Here is a 15,595-nt window from a genome sequence, read left to right as displayed (position 1 = left end):
ACTTAGATGCCCAGGGCAAATCATGTCTAAAACTAGATCTATTTTTAGACTTTTCAGAAACATAAGCAAATAGATTCTTAAATTTTTTTAATTATAAATTAAGTTAATTTGAGTTGGGTGTCTACATTTGTAATGAAAAGAAACTAGACTAAAACAGTCATAAGAATCTGCACTCTTGGGCTTTCAATCTTAATCTGTGGTTTGGTGTTAAGGCACTTCCTTCTGTCTTTGCTCACTAGGTAGGAGGTGAAGAAAGGAGAAGCAGGTGTACGGATGGTTGAGAAATATTCCTTAAAATAAAGTGCATTGAAAGACTGACTCTGATCTTGTTTTGGAGGTCAGTGGGGAAACATGTGACCTCAAAATACTAAATGATTGCTAAGAATGTATTTTACATGAAATAGGCCACTTTCACCTTCTGAGATGGCCCACCCTCTGTCTGTGGAGTGTGTTTCTCTGTAAATAAACTCACTTCCTACCTGTCACTTTGTCTGTCACTGAATTTTTTCTGCAGTGAGACATCAAGAACCAGAGCTTCATTAAGTCCTTAAATTAGGTGTGTGATTTCAGTTAAAAAACTATGGGTTCAAGTTCTGATCTGGGTTTTGGCTGGGTTCAAGTCCCAGTTTCAGTATCTTTTTCATACCAGTGGACTACACTCTAGCCACTCTGATCTACCTGGATCATGTGGGGCTTAAGGATCTTTCCTCCCAGGGGTCTTGGGATTCTTGAATAAACTGGTCAGCTTTCTTGAGTGCTACATACAAAGGGGTCTAACCGGGAAGGGCCTTTATAAAGCTTCACCAGTTTCCCCCAGGACTTGGCTGCCTGCCTGCTTTTTACTTGCATACATAAAAAAAGCTACCATTCAAATGATAACCCACTTAACAAGAGTGTGCTCCTAGATAAGTTATGCCTCAATCTTGGATGAGGAGGCGGCTGCCATGATTTAAATTTTTCCTCATCTGAGGCACCAAACACCTTGGCCGTGTGCTACCACTAACAGGGGATTTGAGGGCATACAAAAGGAGGTTTGAACTTTTGTTCATGATTCTGTGTGTTCATGTTGAGTAGGATTTTCTCCCAGTTCACCCCAAAGCAAATTGGACCTCTGTCCTCTGCCCTCTCCTGTTTAATTCTGAAGATGTTCAAATCAAACTGACAAGCAACACGTTAGCAAAAAAAAAAAAAATGCATACTCACTCATGGGAGTGCTCAGAATGAATAACAGAAACGGGTAGTTAGAAATTGAGGCTTATATACCATGTTGATAGGGGAAGGGAAAAAAAAGAAAAAATATTGTAGTAGAGCAACTAGATTTACTAGAAGCATTTGCTCTTGGCTTCAGGAATGTTATATATTTCCCAGGTAGCATTTGTGGACTGACTTGTCCTGTTATGGATCTCATTCTTATGTAAAAGAGCATTTCAGATTTCAAAATACTGACCTGGCTGTGACTTTTTTTTTTAAGGCTACTTTAAGAGAGAACTTAAAGCTAAGTTGGTACATTGGACGTCTAAGCCTGAGAGTGGATGAGAGCACTGAGAAAGGATGGAGACTGAGGAGAAAAAAGGGCCTCATTCAGATTCGTGAGGAACATAAATATTTGAAAGATGAAGAAAGGAGGAGTCTGCAAAGGTGGCTGATATAGAGCAGCTAACAATGTAAAGAGAAAATTTCTGGGAAAAAGAAAAGTTATCTTTATTAAATGATTGAGTGAATCAATCATATAAAAACTGAAAAGTGTCTATTAGATCAAATCAAAAGAAGGTTTCTGGTGGTTTTAATGAGCATCTTTTTTTTTTAATATAAATTTATTTATTTTAATTGGAGGCTAATTACTTTACAATACTGTATTGGTTTTGCCATACATCAACATGAATCCTCCACGGGTGTACACGTGTTTCCCATGCTGAACCCCCCTCCCATCTCCCTCCCCTTACCATCCCTCTGGGTCATCCCAGTGCACCAGCCCCAAGCATTCTGTATCATGCATCAAACCTGGACTGGCGATTTGTTTCATATATGATATTATACATGTTTCAATGCCATTCTCCCAAATCATACCACGCTCTCCCTCTCCCACAGAGCCCAAAAGACTGTTCTATACATCTGTTTGATTATGCTCACATAGCTAGTTAGCTGCAGACCTGAGATCTGAAGCCAGGTCTGTCTGTCTTTAAAACTGACATTTGTAGTGCCTGGGAGGGAACATCTCATTGTACTTGACTTTCAAATTCAATCAGCAAATGTCATCAGACCTTCAAGAGATTCTTTAACAAAAGTAATATTCTTTAATATTAAGATGAAAATAGTTTTCAAACCAGTAAATGTCACTATGTCTGAAAATAGAATCTTTATTCATGTATAAGGATGAGTAATGCTGTAATTTGTTTCAGGATCCATGTCATGGAGCCATCTTAATGCTGAGTCTATTACACATGAATTTCCTTTTGTTATTTGAAGCACAGAGGTCCAAAGCAGATTCAAGTAACAGTCTACTGAAGCTGGGAAAAGGATGGAGAGTGATGGAGGAAGGTACTGCCAGAGGAGATGATGTTTGAGCCAGGACATGAGTGCAGTGAGGAACAAAGCCATGGACATAATCAGGGATTTCTAGCAGTGGGAATGCAAGCACAAAGGCCCCAAAGTGGAAAAGAATTTATCAAGTGGAAGGCAGAGCAAGAAGCTTAGAGCCTCAAGACTTGATACTATATCAAAATGAATCCGCCACAGGTATACATGTGTTCCCCATCCTGAACCCTTGGCAAAACTAATACAATTATGTAAAGTTTAAAAATAAAATTAAAAAAAAAAACAAAAAAGACTTGATATTATAGTAAAATTACTCCAAGGTCTCAAAGAATGCAATCTCTAGCCTGTCTTTTATCCTTTGTCCATATTTTTAAAAATTCTATTTTGAAAAAGAAATCTCACAGAGAAAAGTTCAAGTATAGCATGGTAATTTTTTCCTTTGAAACATTTGGGAGCAAGGAAATTGATGTGGCCCATTGCCCTGAATTTTTTTTTTCCACATTGTGTGGCTTGCAGTTCCCCAGTGAAGGATCAAACCTGGACGGTTGGCAGTGAAAGCAGACTTAACCACTGGACCATCAGGGGATTCCTAGCTCAAATTTTTTAATGTGTATTTTTACAAAGAAAAATTGGTCCCAGAGACATTTTGAGAGAACTATATGGAATTTTTTCAGAGTTTCATAATTGAATTTATTAAATATATCTAAGAAGAACAATGTTTATCATACTTACAGTAGACTATATGCATAAAAATACAATAAATTAACATTAATACTCATCGAAAGTTGATAGTATAACATATTTTACTTTTATAGGTACTCAATTTAAATATTTGTAGAGTATGGCTTCTCTGGTGATCAGACAGTAAATATTTGTTGAATAAATGAAATGCATTTATTTCCTCACAAAGATTTTATAACATTTTAGTTCAGGCAGTTTAATCTAGATGCACTGTTCCTCCTGTCCTAATTGTAATATCCTATAATTCAGCATTATTATTACCTTTAAATTATTTTTGGAAAGAACTATGTGTCAGAATAATGACATATGATCTTAATGAATTGTAAAAATAAAATATTATTGTTTAATACTTTCATTAGTTTATATAATCACTGACATGAGCACCTTAGTAAATGCTGCATACTGCAGCTGAAGCTTTATTAAAAATAATAAAGAAATGTAATTAAAATATTTTTATTGAAGTATAGTTGATTTATAATGTTGTGTTAATGTCTGCTATACGTGAAAGTGACTTAGTTTTGCATATGTCCTTTTTCATATTTCTTTCCATTAGGGTTTATCATGGAATATTAAATATAGTTCCCTGTGCTATAGTTCAAAAGCATCAATTCTTTGGAGCTCAGCTTTCTTCACAGTCCAACTCTCACATCCATACATGACTACTGGAAAAACCAGAGTCTTGACTAGATGGACCTTTGTTGGCAAAGTAATATCTCTGCTTTTCAATATACTATCTAGGTTGGTCATAACTTTCCTTCCAAGGAGTAAGTGTCTTTTAATTTCATGGCTGCAATCACCACCTGCAGTGATTTTGGAGCCCAAAAATATAAACTCTGAGACTGTTTCCACTGTTTCCCCATCTATTTCCCATGAAGTGATGGGACCAGATGCCATGATCTTAGTTTTCTGAATGTTGAGCGTTAAGCCAACTTTTTCACTCTCCTCTTTCACTTTCATCAAGAGGCTTTTCAGTTCCTCTGCACTTTCTGCCATAAGGGTGGTGTTATCTGCATATCTGAGGTTATTGATATTTCTCCCAGCAATCTTGATTCCAGCTTGTGCTTTTTCCAGTCCAGCGTTTCTCATGATGTACCCTGCATAGAAGTTAAATAAGCAGGGTGATAATATACAGCCTTGACATACTCCTTTTCCTATTTGGAACCACTCTGTTGTTCCATGTCCAGTTCTAACTGTTGCTTCCTGACCTGCATACAGGTTTCTCAAGAGGCAGGTCAGGTGGTCTGGTATTCCCATCTCTTTAAGAATGTTACATAGTTTATTGTGGTCCACATAGTCAAAGGCTTTGGCATAGTCAATAAAGCAGAAATAGATATTTTTCTGGAACTCTCTTGCTTTTTCGATGATCAAGCAGAAGTTGGCAATTTGATCTCTGGTTCCTCTGCCTTTTCTACAACCAGCTTGAACATCTGGAATTTCACAGTTCACGTACTGCTGAAGCTTGGCTTGCAGAATCTTGAGCTTTATTTTACTAGTGTGTGAGATGAGTGCAATTGTGCGGTAGTTTGAGCATTCTTTGGCATGGCCTTTCTTTGGGATTGGAATGAAAACTGACATTTTCCAGTCCTGTGGCCACTGCTGAGTTTTCCAAATGTGCTGGCATCTTGAGTGCAGCACTTTCACAGCATCATCTTTCAGGATTTGAAATAGCTCAACTGGAATTCCATCACCTCCACTAGCTTTGTTCGTAGTGATGCTTTCTAAGGCCCACTTGACTTCACATTCCAGGATGTCTGGCTCTAGGTCAGTGATCACACCATCATGATTATCTGGGTCATGAAGATCTTTTTTGTACAGTTCTTCTGTGTATTCTTGCTACCTCTTCTAAATATCTTCTGCTTCTGTTAGGTCCATACCATTTCTGTCCTTTATCGATCCATCTTTGCATGAAATGTTCCCTTGGTATCTCTTAATTTTCTTGAAGAGATCTCTAGTCTTTCCCATTCTGTTGTTTTCCTCTATTTCTTTGCATTCATCACTGAGGAAGGCATTCTTATCTCTTCTTACTATTCTTTGGAACTCTGCATTCAGATGCTTATATCTTTCCTTTTCTCTTTTGCTTTTCACTTCTCTTCTTTTCACAGCTATTTGTAAGCTGTCCTCAGCTTTTTTGCATTTCTTTTCCATGGGGATGGTCTTGATCCCTGTCTCCTGTACAGTGTCACGAACCTCAGTCCATAGTTCATCAGGCACTCTGTCTATCAGATCTAGTCCCTTAAATCTATTTCTCACTTCCACTGTAAATCATAAGGGATTTGATTTAGGTCATACCTGAATGGTCTAGTGGTTTCCCCCACTTTCTTCAACTTAAGTCTGAATTTGGCAATAAGGAGTTCATGATCTGAGCCATAGTCATCTCCCGGTCTTGTTTTTGCTGACTGTATAGAGCTTCTCCATCTTTGGCTGCAAAGAATATAATCAATCTGAGTTCGGTGTTGACCATCTGGTGATGTCCATGTGTAGAGTCTTCTCTTGTGTTGTTGGAAGAGGGTGTTTGCTATGACCAGTGTGTTCTCCTGGAAAAACTTTATTAGCCTTTGCCCTGCTTCATTCCATATTCCAAGGCCAAGTTTGCCTGTTACTCCAGGTGTTTCTTGACTTCCTACTTTTGCATGCCAGTCCCGTATAATGAAAAGGACATCTTTTTGGGGTATTAGTTCTAAAAGGTCTTGTGGGTCTTAATAGAACTGTTCAACTTCAGCTTCTTCAGTGTTTCTGGTTGGGTCCTAGTCTTGGATAACCATGATATTGAACGGTTTGCCTTGGAAACGAACAGAGATCATTCTGTCATTTTTGAGATTGCATCCAAGTACTGCATTTCGGACTCTTTTCTTGACCATGATGGCTACTCCATTTCTTCTAAGGGATTCCTGCCTGCAGTAGTAGATATAATGGTCATCTGAGTTAAATTCACCCATTCCAGTCCATTTTAGTTCACTGATTCCTAGAATGTCAACATTCACTCTTGCCATCTCTTGTTTGACCACTTCCAATTTGCCTTGATTCATGGACCTAACTTTCCAGGTTCCTATGCAATATTGCTCTTTATAGCATTGGACCTTGCTTCTATCACCAGTCACATCCACAACTGGGTATTGTTTTTGCTTTGGCTCCATCCCTTCAATCTTTCTGGAGTTATTTCTCCACTGATCTCCAGTAGCATATTGGGCACTTACCGACCTGGGGAGTTCCTCTTTCAGTATCCTATCATTTTGCCTTTCATACTGTTCATGGGGTTCTCAAGGCAAGAATACTGAAGTGGTTTGCCATTCCCTTCTCCATGGATCACATTCTGTCAGATCTCTCCACCATGACCCGCCCGTCTTAGGTTGCCAACGGGCATGGCTTAGTTTCATTGAGTTAGACAAGGCTGTGGTCCTAGTGTGATTAGATTGACTAGTTTTCTGTGATTATGGTTTCAGTGTGTCTGCCCTCTGATGCCCTCTCGCAACACCTACCGTCTTACTTGGGTTTCTCTTACCTTGGGTGTGGGGTATCCCTTCACGGCTGCTCCAGCAAAGCACAGCTGTTGCTCCTTACCTTGGACGGGGGGTATCTCCTCACGGCTGCCCCTCCTGATCTTGATCGTGGAGTAGCTCCTCTTGGCCCTCCTGCGCCCATGCAGCCACTGTTCCTTGGACGTGGGGTTGCTCCTCTCGCTGCTGCCCCTGACCTTGGGCATCGGGTAGCTCCTCCCAGCCACCACCCGGGCCTCGGATGTGGTATAGCTCCTCTTGGCCGCTGCCCCTGACCTCGGACGTGGGGTACCTCCTCTCAGCCACGCTTCTGCAAGGTCCGTCGTTCCCGGTGTGCTTAAAAATCGTGCTGCGGTTCATGGGGTTGCAAAGAGTGGGACATGACTGAGCGACTGAACTGAACTGAACTGAACTGAACTGTGCTATACAGCAGCACCTAGTCCTTTATTATTATGAATATAATAGTTTACATCTACTAATCACAAACTTCCAATCCTTCCCTCCTCCACCTCTCGTCCCCCTTGGCAACCACAAGTCTGTTCTCTATATCTGTGAGTCAGTCTCTGTTTTGTAGATAAGTTCATTTGTGTTATATTTTAGATTCCACATATAAATGATATCATATATTTGTCTTTATCGTTCTGATTTTGCTTAGTATGGTAACCTCTAGGTCCATCCATGTTCCTGCAAATGGTATTATTGCATTCTTTTTTAGGCTGAGTAATATTCCATTGTAAATATGCATATATATATATATATATATATGCAAAAACAGATGTCATTTTCATCATAGGGGAGTGGAATGCAAAAGTAAGAAGCCAGGAGATACCAGGAGTAACAGGCAAGTTTGGCCTTGGAATACAAAATGAAGCAGGGCAAAGGCTAACAGAGTTTTGCCAAGAGAACAAAGTGGCCACAGCAAACATCCTCTTCCAAAAACACAAGAGACAACCATACACATCAGATCAGATCAGTCGCTCAGTCGTGTCCGACTCTGCGACCCCATGAATCGCAGCACACCAGGCCTCCCTGTCCATGGGCATAACCAAATGGTCAATATCGAAATCAGATTGATTATATTCTTTGCAGCTGAAGATGGAGAAGCTCTATATAGTCAGCAAAAACAAGACCAGGAGCTGACTGTGGCTCAGATCATGAACTCTATTGCAAAATTCATACTTAAACTGAAGAAAGTAGGGAAAAGCACTAGACCATTCAGGTATGACCTAAATCAAATCCCTTATGATTATACAGTGGAAGTGACAAATAGATTCAAGGGATTAGATCTGATAGATAGAGTGCCTGAAGAACTATGGGTGGAGGTTTGTATCATTGTACAGGAGGATGTGATCAAAACCATCCCCAAGAAAAAGAAATGCAAAATGGCTGTCTGGGGAGGCCTTACAAATGGCTGTGAAAAGAAGAGAAGTGAAAGGCAAAGGAGAAAAGGAAAGATATGCCAATTTGATTGCAGAGTTCCAAAGAACAGCAAGGAGAGAGAAGGAAGCCTTCCTAAGTGATCAATTAGAGGAAAACAATAGAATGGGAAAGACTAGAGATCTCTTCAAGAAAATTAGAGATACCAAGGGAACATTTCATGCAAAGATGGGCTCAGTAAAGGACAGAAGCAAATAAGCCTAACAAAAGCCAAAGATATTAGAAAGAGGTGCCAAGAATACACAGAAGAACTATACAAAAAAGATCTTAATGATCCAGATTAACACTCTGGTGTGATCACTCACCTAGAACCAGATATCCTGGAATGCAAAGTCAAGTAGGCCTTAGGAAGCATTATTATGAACAAAGCTAGTGGAGGTGATGGAATTCCAGTGAGCTATTTCAAATCCTGAAAGATGATGCTCTTACAGTGCTGCACTCAATACACCAGAAAATTTGGAAAACTCAGCAGTGGCCACAGGAATGGAAAAGGTCAGTTTTCATTCCAATCCCAAAGAAAGGCAATGCCAAAGAATGCTCATGCTATCACACAGTTGCAGTCATTTCACATGCTAGCAAAGTAATGTTCAAAATTCTCCAAGCTAGACTTCAATAGTATGTGAACCGAGAACTTCAAGATGTTCAAGCTAGATTTAGAAAAGGCAGAGGAACCAGAGATCAAATTGCCAACATTTGTTGGATTGTCAAAAAAGCAAAAGAGTTCCAGAAAAACATCTACTTCTGCTTCATTGACTATGCTAAAGCCTTTGACTGTGTGGATCACAAAAAACTGTGGAACATTCTTAAAGAGATGGGAATACTAGACCACCTGACCTGCCTCCTGAGAAATCTGTATGCCGGTCAAGAAGCAACAGTTAGAACTGGACATGGAACATTGGACTGGTACAAAATTGGAAAGGAGAACATCAAGGCTGTATATTGTCACCCTGCTTATTTATCTTATACGCAGAGTACATCATGTGAAACACCGGGCTGGTTGAAGCACAAGCTGGAATCAAGATTGCTGGGAGAAATATCAATAGCCTCAGATATGCAGATGACACCACCTTTATGGCAGAAAGTGAAGAGGGACTAAAGAGCCTCTTGATAAAAGTGAAAGAGGAGAGTGTAAAAGTTGGCTTAAAACTCAACATTCAAAAAACTAAGATCATGGCATCTGGTCCCATCACTTCATGGCAAATAGATAGAAAAACAGTGGAAACAGTGAGAGACTGTTTTCTTGGGCTCCAAAATCACTGCAGATGGTGACTGCAGCCATGAAATTAAAAGACACTTGCTCCTTGGAAGAAAAGCTATAACAATCCTAGGCAGTGTATTAAAAAGCAGAGATATTACTTTGACTAGAAACATCCATATAGTCAAAACTATTGTTTTTCCAGTAGTCATGCATGAATGTGAGAGTTGGACCATAAAGAAGGCTGAGCATGGAAAAAATGGCACTTTTGAACTGTGATGTTGGAGAACACTCTTGAGAGTCCCTTGGTTTGCAAGAAGATCAAACCAGTCAATCCTAAAGGATATCAGTCCTGAATATTCGTTGGAAAGACTGATGCTGAAGCTGAAGCTCCAATACTTTGGCTATGTGATGAGAAGCGCCAACTCATTAGGAAATGTCCTGATGCTGAAATGATTGAAGATAGGAGTAGAAGGGGACAACAGAGGACAAGATGGTTAGACGGCATCACTGTCTCAATGGATATGAGTTTGAGCAAATTCCAGGAGATGGTGAAGGACAGGGAAGTCTGGTGTACTGTAGTCCATGGGGTCACAAAGAGTCAGACATGACTGAGTGGCTGAACAACAGCAGCAATATAATATGCAGGATAGACAACCCTCTCCAGTATTCTTGCCTGGAAAATTCCATGGACAGAGGAGCTTGGCAGTCTACAATCTATGGGATCACAAAGAGTTGGATATAACTGGGGGACTGAGCACACACACACACACATATATGGCTATTGTCCATGAGGTTGCAAAAGAGTTGGACATGACTTAGCAACTAAACAATTATATATATATATATATACACACATATACATACACACATGCATCTTTATCCATTCATATTTTGATGAAAAAATTTTGAAATGTAATTTTTATTTGCAACTCATGGGCCATGGGCAAGGAAGTTATTTGAAATTATTATTAAATGTTCTCTATATCTCCAGGTGTCATAATATTGCTTCTAGATGAATAAATATGTTTATATCATTTATTTTCTCATTTGCAGGTTTACTTCAATTTTTACTTTTGTGTTTTTTTTAATAAAAATAAATCAATATTAATGATATATTTGTAGTTCTTAGGTGCCAGAATTTTAATTAAGGCTATGAAATAGTCCAAGTGATCTGCTAAGTAATTGAATAGATTAGAAATGATGCCTTTTATATGATCTTTTCATTGACCACAATATCAAATCTGTATCTCATCAGGCAAGCATTTCATTTCATTCATTTTACTTGACACAGTACAAAAACGAAGAATGTAATTAACTAGTAACAGAGCTTTACTCTTCCTTATAGCCTCTCAGTCAGCCTGACTGACTGAGGTTTTGTGGTGGACTTGTGGTAGGACTTTATTCTTAAGAAATAAATGACTTTGAAGGAGTAATGAAGATACTTCGAAAGACCTCTGTTGCCTTCATGATCATTGTGACATTTGTTCAGTGATGCCTAATGGTAATACTTGACATTTGTTCATTTTCTTTCTAGCATACTTGCTTGCAGCTGACATGCTGAGAAGGGTGTATCTAACTCCCCCTTAAATATAACTGAAGAAAATTCATCATTATAGTATTTTCCGAGCTTCTTAGTAATTTGATTTGTCCACAACAAAGGCATGTTTTTTTCTGCGTGGTTTTATATGGCTTCTTATTTTGGTAATTGTGGAATGTCTTCCCTCAGTGATGATGCAGGTATTGTACTCTTCTTGCTAACATTAGTTTGGTCTAGATTAGTCTCCTGCAACTTTGAGGCTGTTAGCAAAAATGCAACCTCTCATGTATAGTGGCAAGTTACTTATTCTTTTTGTGTCTGTTTCTTTATTTGTAAAATGTTGAAAGCAATAAAGTAGCCTAGCCCCTACTATCTGCTGGGAGACTTAAAGGATTAACATGTTAAATAACTTTAACAATTTCTGGCACATGCTAAGTACTGAATAAATACTAAGTAATAAGTTCTAAATATCATTAATCAACAATCTCAGATATGCAGATGATACCACTCTAATGACAGAAAGTAAAGAGGAACTAAAGAGCCTCTTGATGAGGGTGAAAGAGGAGAGTGGAAAAGCTGGCTTAAAACTCAGCATTAAAAAACTAAGATCATGGCATCTGGTCCCATCACTTCATGGCAAATAGAAGGGTAAAAATGGAAGCAGTGACAGATTTTTTTTTTTTCCCTCGAGCTCCAAAATCTCTGCAAATGGTAACTGCAGCCATGAAATTAAAAGATGTTTGCTCCTTGGAAGAAAAGCTATGACAAACCTAGACAGCATATTAAAAAGCAGAGATACCACTTTGCTGACAAAGGTCTATATAGTCAAAGCTATGATTTTTCCAGTAGTCATGTATCGATGGATGTGAGAGTTGGACCATAAAGAAGGCTTGAGCGCCAAAGAATTGATGCTTTCAAACTTGGTGCTGGAGAAGACTCTTGAGATTTCCTTGGACAGCAAGGAGATCTAACCAGTCAATCTTAAAGGAAATCAACCGTGAATATTCATTGGAAGGACTGATACTAAAGCTCCAGTACTTTGGCCACCTGATGTGAAAAGCTGATTCATTGGAAAAGACCTTGATGCTGGGAAGGATTGAGGGCAGGAGGAGAAAGGGGTGACTGATGATGAGATGGTTAGATAGCATCACTGACTCAATAGATGTGAACGTGAGCAAACTCCGGGACATAGTGAAGGACGGGAGCCTGGAGTGCCTAAAGTTCATGGGGTCACAAAGAGTCAGACATGACTTAGTAACTGAATAACAACAACAGCAAGGGTTATTTGGGTTGAGTGTACTGGTACCAAGCAAAATACTTCACAACTCTATGCATGTGTATTTGGGACTGAGGCTGTGCAAATAACCTTTCCCTATCTCCTCGTCTTGTTTCTAATTCATGTCCCAATTTGTATAGGATGTTTTCAACCATGTTTAAAGGCAGTCTTGTGAGTAAGCCATAGTCATGTCTCACTCTCACCAGCATGAGTAAAATCGATTGGTTTCAATAAATATGTATCTCTCTATCTTGACTACAAGGTAATTCTTGTACTGTTTTTTAATGTTAGAAAGCCAACTTAAAGCCTGGGAGTAACTTGGTGCAACTCCTAATTGTTGTCCATGTAGCCCTCCCACACATATCAGGTTTCTAATTACAAAGTCTTAAAGATGAGTAAATATTTTTACGTAAAAAGACTTTGAATGCAACAAACATGAATTCAGTAATTATCATCAGAACACATCTAAACTTTGTGCTCAGTAACCAATATTCATGAAATGAACTGAATCTGTCTCTGAGAACAATAAATAGTTCTTAATCTGTTTGGAGATAGAACGACTTTGTTATGTTTTGTGTCAAGAAATGCTATTGTTCCATATTTACTTCAGAAATTTAATGGTAAATCCAAATTAATTTAGTTTTGAGAATTTTATGATACCTTTTGGGATATTACAACTGGGATATCACAAAATGAATCCTGGGAATCATTGGCAATTTGTAACACACATGTCAAAAACCAAAATATACTATGTTATCATCTGCAGATTACATTTACCTCTATACCCAGCCAGAGATCTTACACAGCAAATAAATAAAAAGGACATATTTCTGTGTTGTAAGGCAAAGAATGAGCATAGAGGTAAGAGAAAAAAATGAGATTAAACATTGACTTTCTCATTGTCAGAGTACTCACTGTCATTATAAGTCCTGATAGTTCTTAGAGTGTAGTTCAAAAAATGTATTATTGAACAGGCTGTTAGACTGTGTGTAAAGAAAGAGGAATGAAAAAAGAGAATCTGGTGGTTGGAAAAATGAGTGGGACTAGCATGGCTGACCTGGTAAGATCCTTCAGTCCAAGAGATGAACACATGCGTTTCTCTTTCTGCCTTCGTAAATCACGACTGACCCATTCAAGCTGGATTCTCTAAGCAGGGCAAAACAGAGGTCAGCCTGACATAAACCCATGACAGTAGACCCCTGAAGATTTATGTAGATTTGGGAAGATTCTGGTTTTTCTTCTTTCCAAACTCACATGCAATGCCATGGGAAATCCTGGATATGTCCCACGAGCTGGGCAGGGGACAACTGAGCAAAGGTTTATTAACTGATGATCTGAATTTATGTCAGAATTTTGCCAGCTGTGCTGTTTCTGTGTGGATCAAGCATATATAATTGATATATTTCTCCTGCCATGCCACAGCACTAACCAAATGATGGGTTCACTTTTCTTGTTCTATTTCTAGCTAAGATAAAATCACATTCAGAATTTGAATGTTACATTAGTCTCATTAATTAATGTAATGAATGCTTCCTAAGCTGAGTGCTGAAGAATTGATGCTTTTGAACTGTGGTGTTGGAGAAGACTCTTGCGAGTCCCTTGGACTTCAAGGAGATCCAACCAGTCCATTCTAAAGGAGATCAGCCCTGGGATTTCTTTGGAAGGAATGATGCTAAAGCTGAAACTCCAGTACTTTGGCCACCTCATGCTAAGAGTTGACTCATTGGAAAAGACTCCGATGCTGGGAGGGATTGGGGGCAGGAGGAGAAGGGGATGACAGAGGATGAGATGGCTGGATGGCATTACTGACTCGATGGACGTGAGTTTGAGTGAACTCTGGGAGTTGGTGATGGACAGGGAGGCCTGGCGTGCTGCGATTCATGGGGTCGCAAAGAGTCAGACACAACTGAGCGACTGAACTGAACTGAACTGAAGTGATGCTGTGCTAGTTGTGTGTGTGTGTATGTGTGTGCATGTGCGCTGCTGGGTCTGTGCATGTGAAAAGAACACATCAATTGGTGATTCCTTAAATTTCTTCCACTCTTTGAAGAGAGCTGAAGCTTGCACACTGTCACCTGCCACACAGGCCTGAGTGCTATAAAACTTTAATTGGACCATGAAAATGTATAGTGGAAGGAAAGTACAGGCATTCTTGATGGAGGAAGTTTTACATGCTAAGACACAGAGGCAATGAAGTTCAGATGTTTATAAGAAGTATTTCATTCATTCATTCTATAAATATTTATAGAGTACATACTGTGTGACAAACACTGTCCTAGTCCCTGGATACTCAGCACTAAACAAGGAAAAATCCTTTTTCTCATGTGACTTTCATTCTGAGAGACAAGGGACAGATCGTAAATAAATTAGGTAATTTCCGACAGTGTAAAGTATTATGAAGGAAACAGGATAATGTAAGGCATAAGTTGGGTGGAAGACATTAGATAGTGTGGTCAAGGAGAGGTTTAGTTTTGCCGGAGAGTAGGTTCTGGCACCCCACTCCAGTACTCTTGCCTGGAAAATCCCATGGACGGAGGAGCCTGGTAGGCTGCAGTCCATGGGGTCGCTAAGGGTCGGACACGACTGAGCGAATTCACTTTCACTTTTCACTTTCCTGCATTGGAGAAGGAAATGGCAACCCACTCCAGTGTTCTTGCCTGGAGAATCCCAGGGATGGGGGAGCCTCGTGGGCTGCCGTCTATGGGGTCACACAGAGTCGGACACGACTGAGGCGACTTAGTAGTAGTAGTAGGTTCTGTGATAGGATTGTGAGATAGTAAACTAGCAAGATCTGTATATGGGAGTCCTTGGAACACCATGCATGTCAGGCCTGGTAAGTTCTTTCAAGGCATTTCTAGAAAACACTAAGTACTTTAATTCTTCAAGAAGTGAGATCTGTGCTCACTCTCCTGAACAATAGTCTTTTTTAGTACCCCATTTGCATTCTAAATCACTTCAGTCCTGTCTCTTTGCAACCCTATCGACTGTAGCCCACCAGGTTCCACTGTCCATGGGATTCTCCAGGCAAGAATGCCGGAACTGGTTGCCATGCCCTTCTGCAGGGGATCTACCTGGCCCAGGGATCAAACTTGCATCTCTTATGTCTCCTGCATTGGCAGGCGGGTTCTTTACCATTGGCACCACCTGGGAAGCCCAGTACCCTGTATAGAGGAGCACTTAGTATCCATGCTTGGCAGCTAAGTGGAAATGGTCATTCTCTAATTAGTCACTATTTCATCTTGAGTCAATTAACTTTATTTAATGTCTAAATGCCTAGGAGGTTAATCTTGACAAGTGTATCTGAGAGAGCTGTAAGAATTTTTCTTAGTTGCTCATAAAATATTTCCAAATCACATTTAACTTCAGCTTATTATTTT

Source organism: Bubalus bubalis, chromosome 5 (assembly GCF_019923935.1).
Source record: "Bubalus bubalis isolate 160015118507 breed Murrah chromosome 5, NDDB_SH_1, whole genome shotgun sequence".
Classification (NCBI taxonomy): Eukaryota; Metazoa; Chordata; class Mammalia; order Artiodactyla; family Bovidae; genus Bubalus; species Bubalus bubalis.
The sequence above is the reverse complement of the archived record's forward strand: the minus strand, read 5'-3'. Positions refer to the sequence as shown.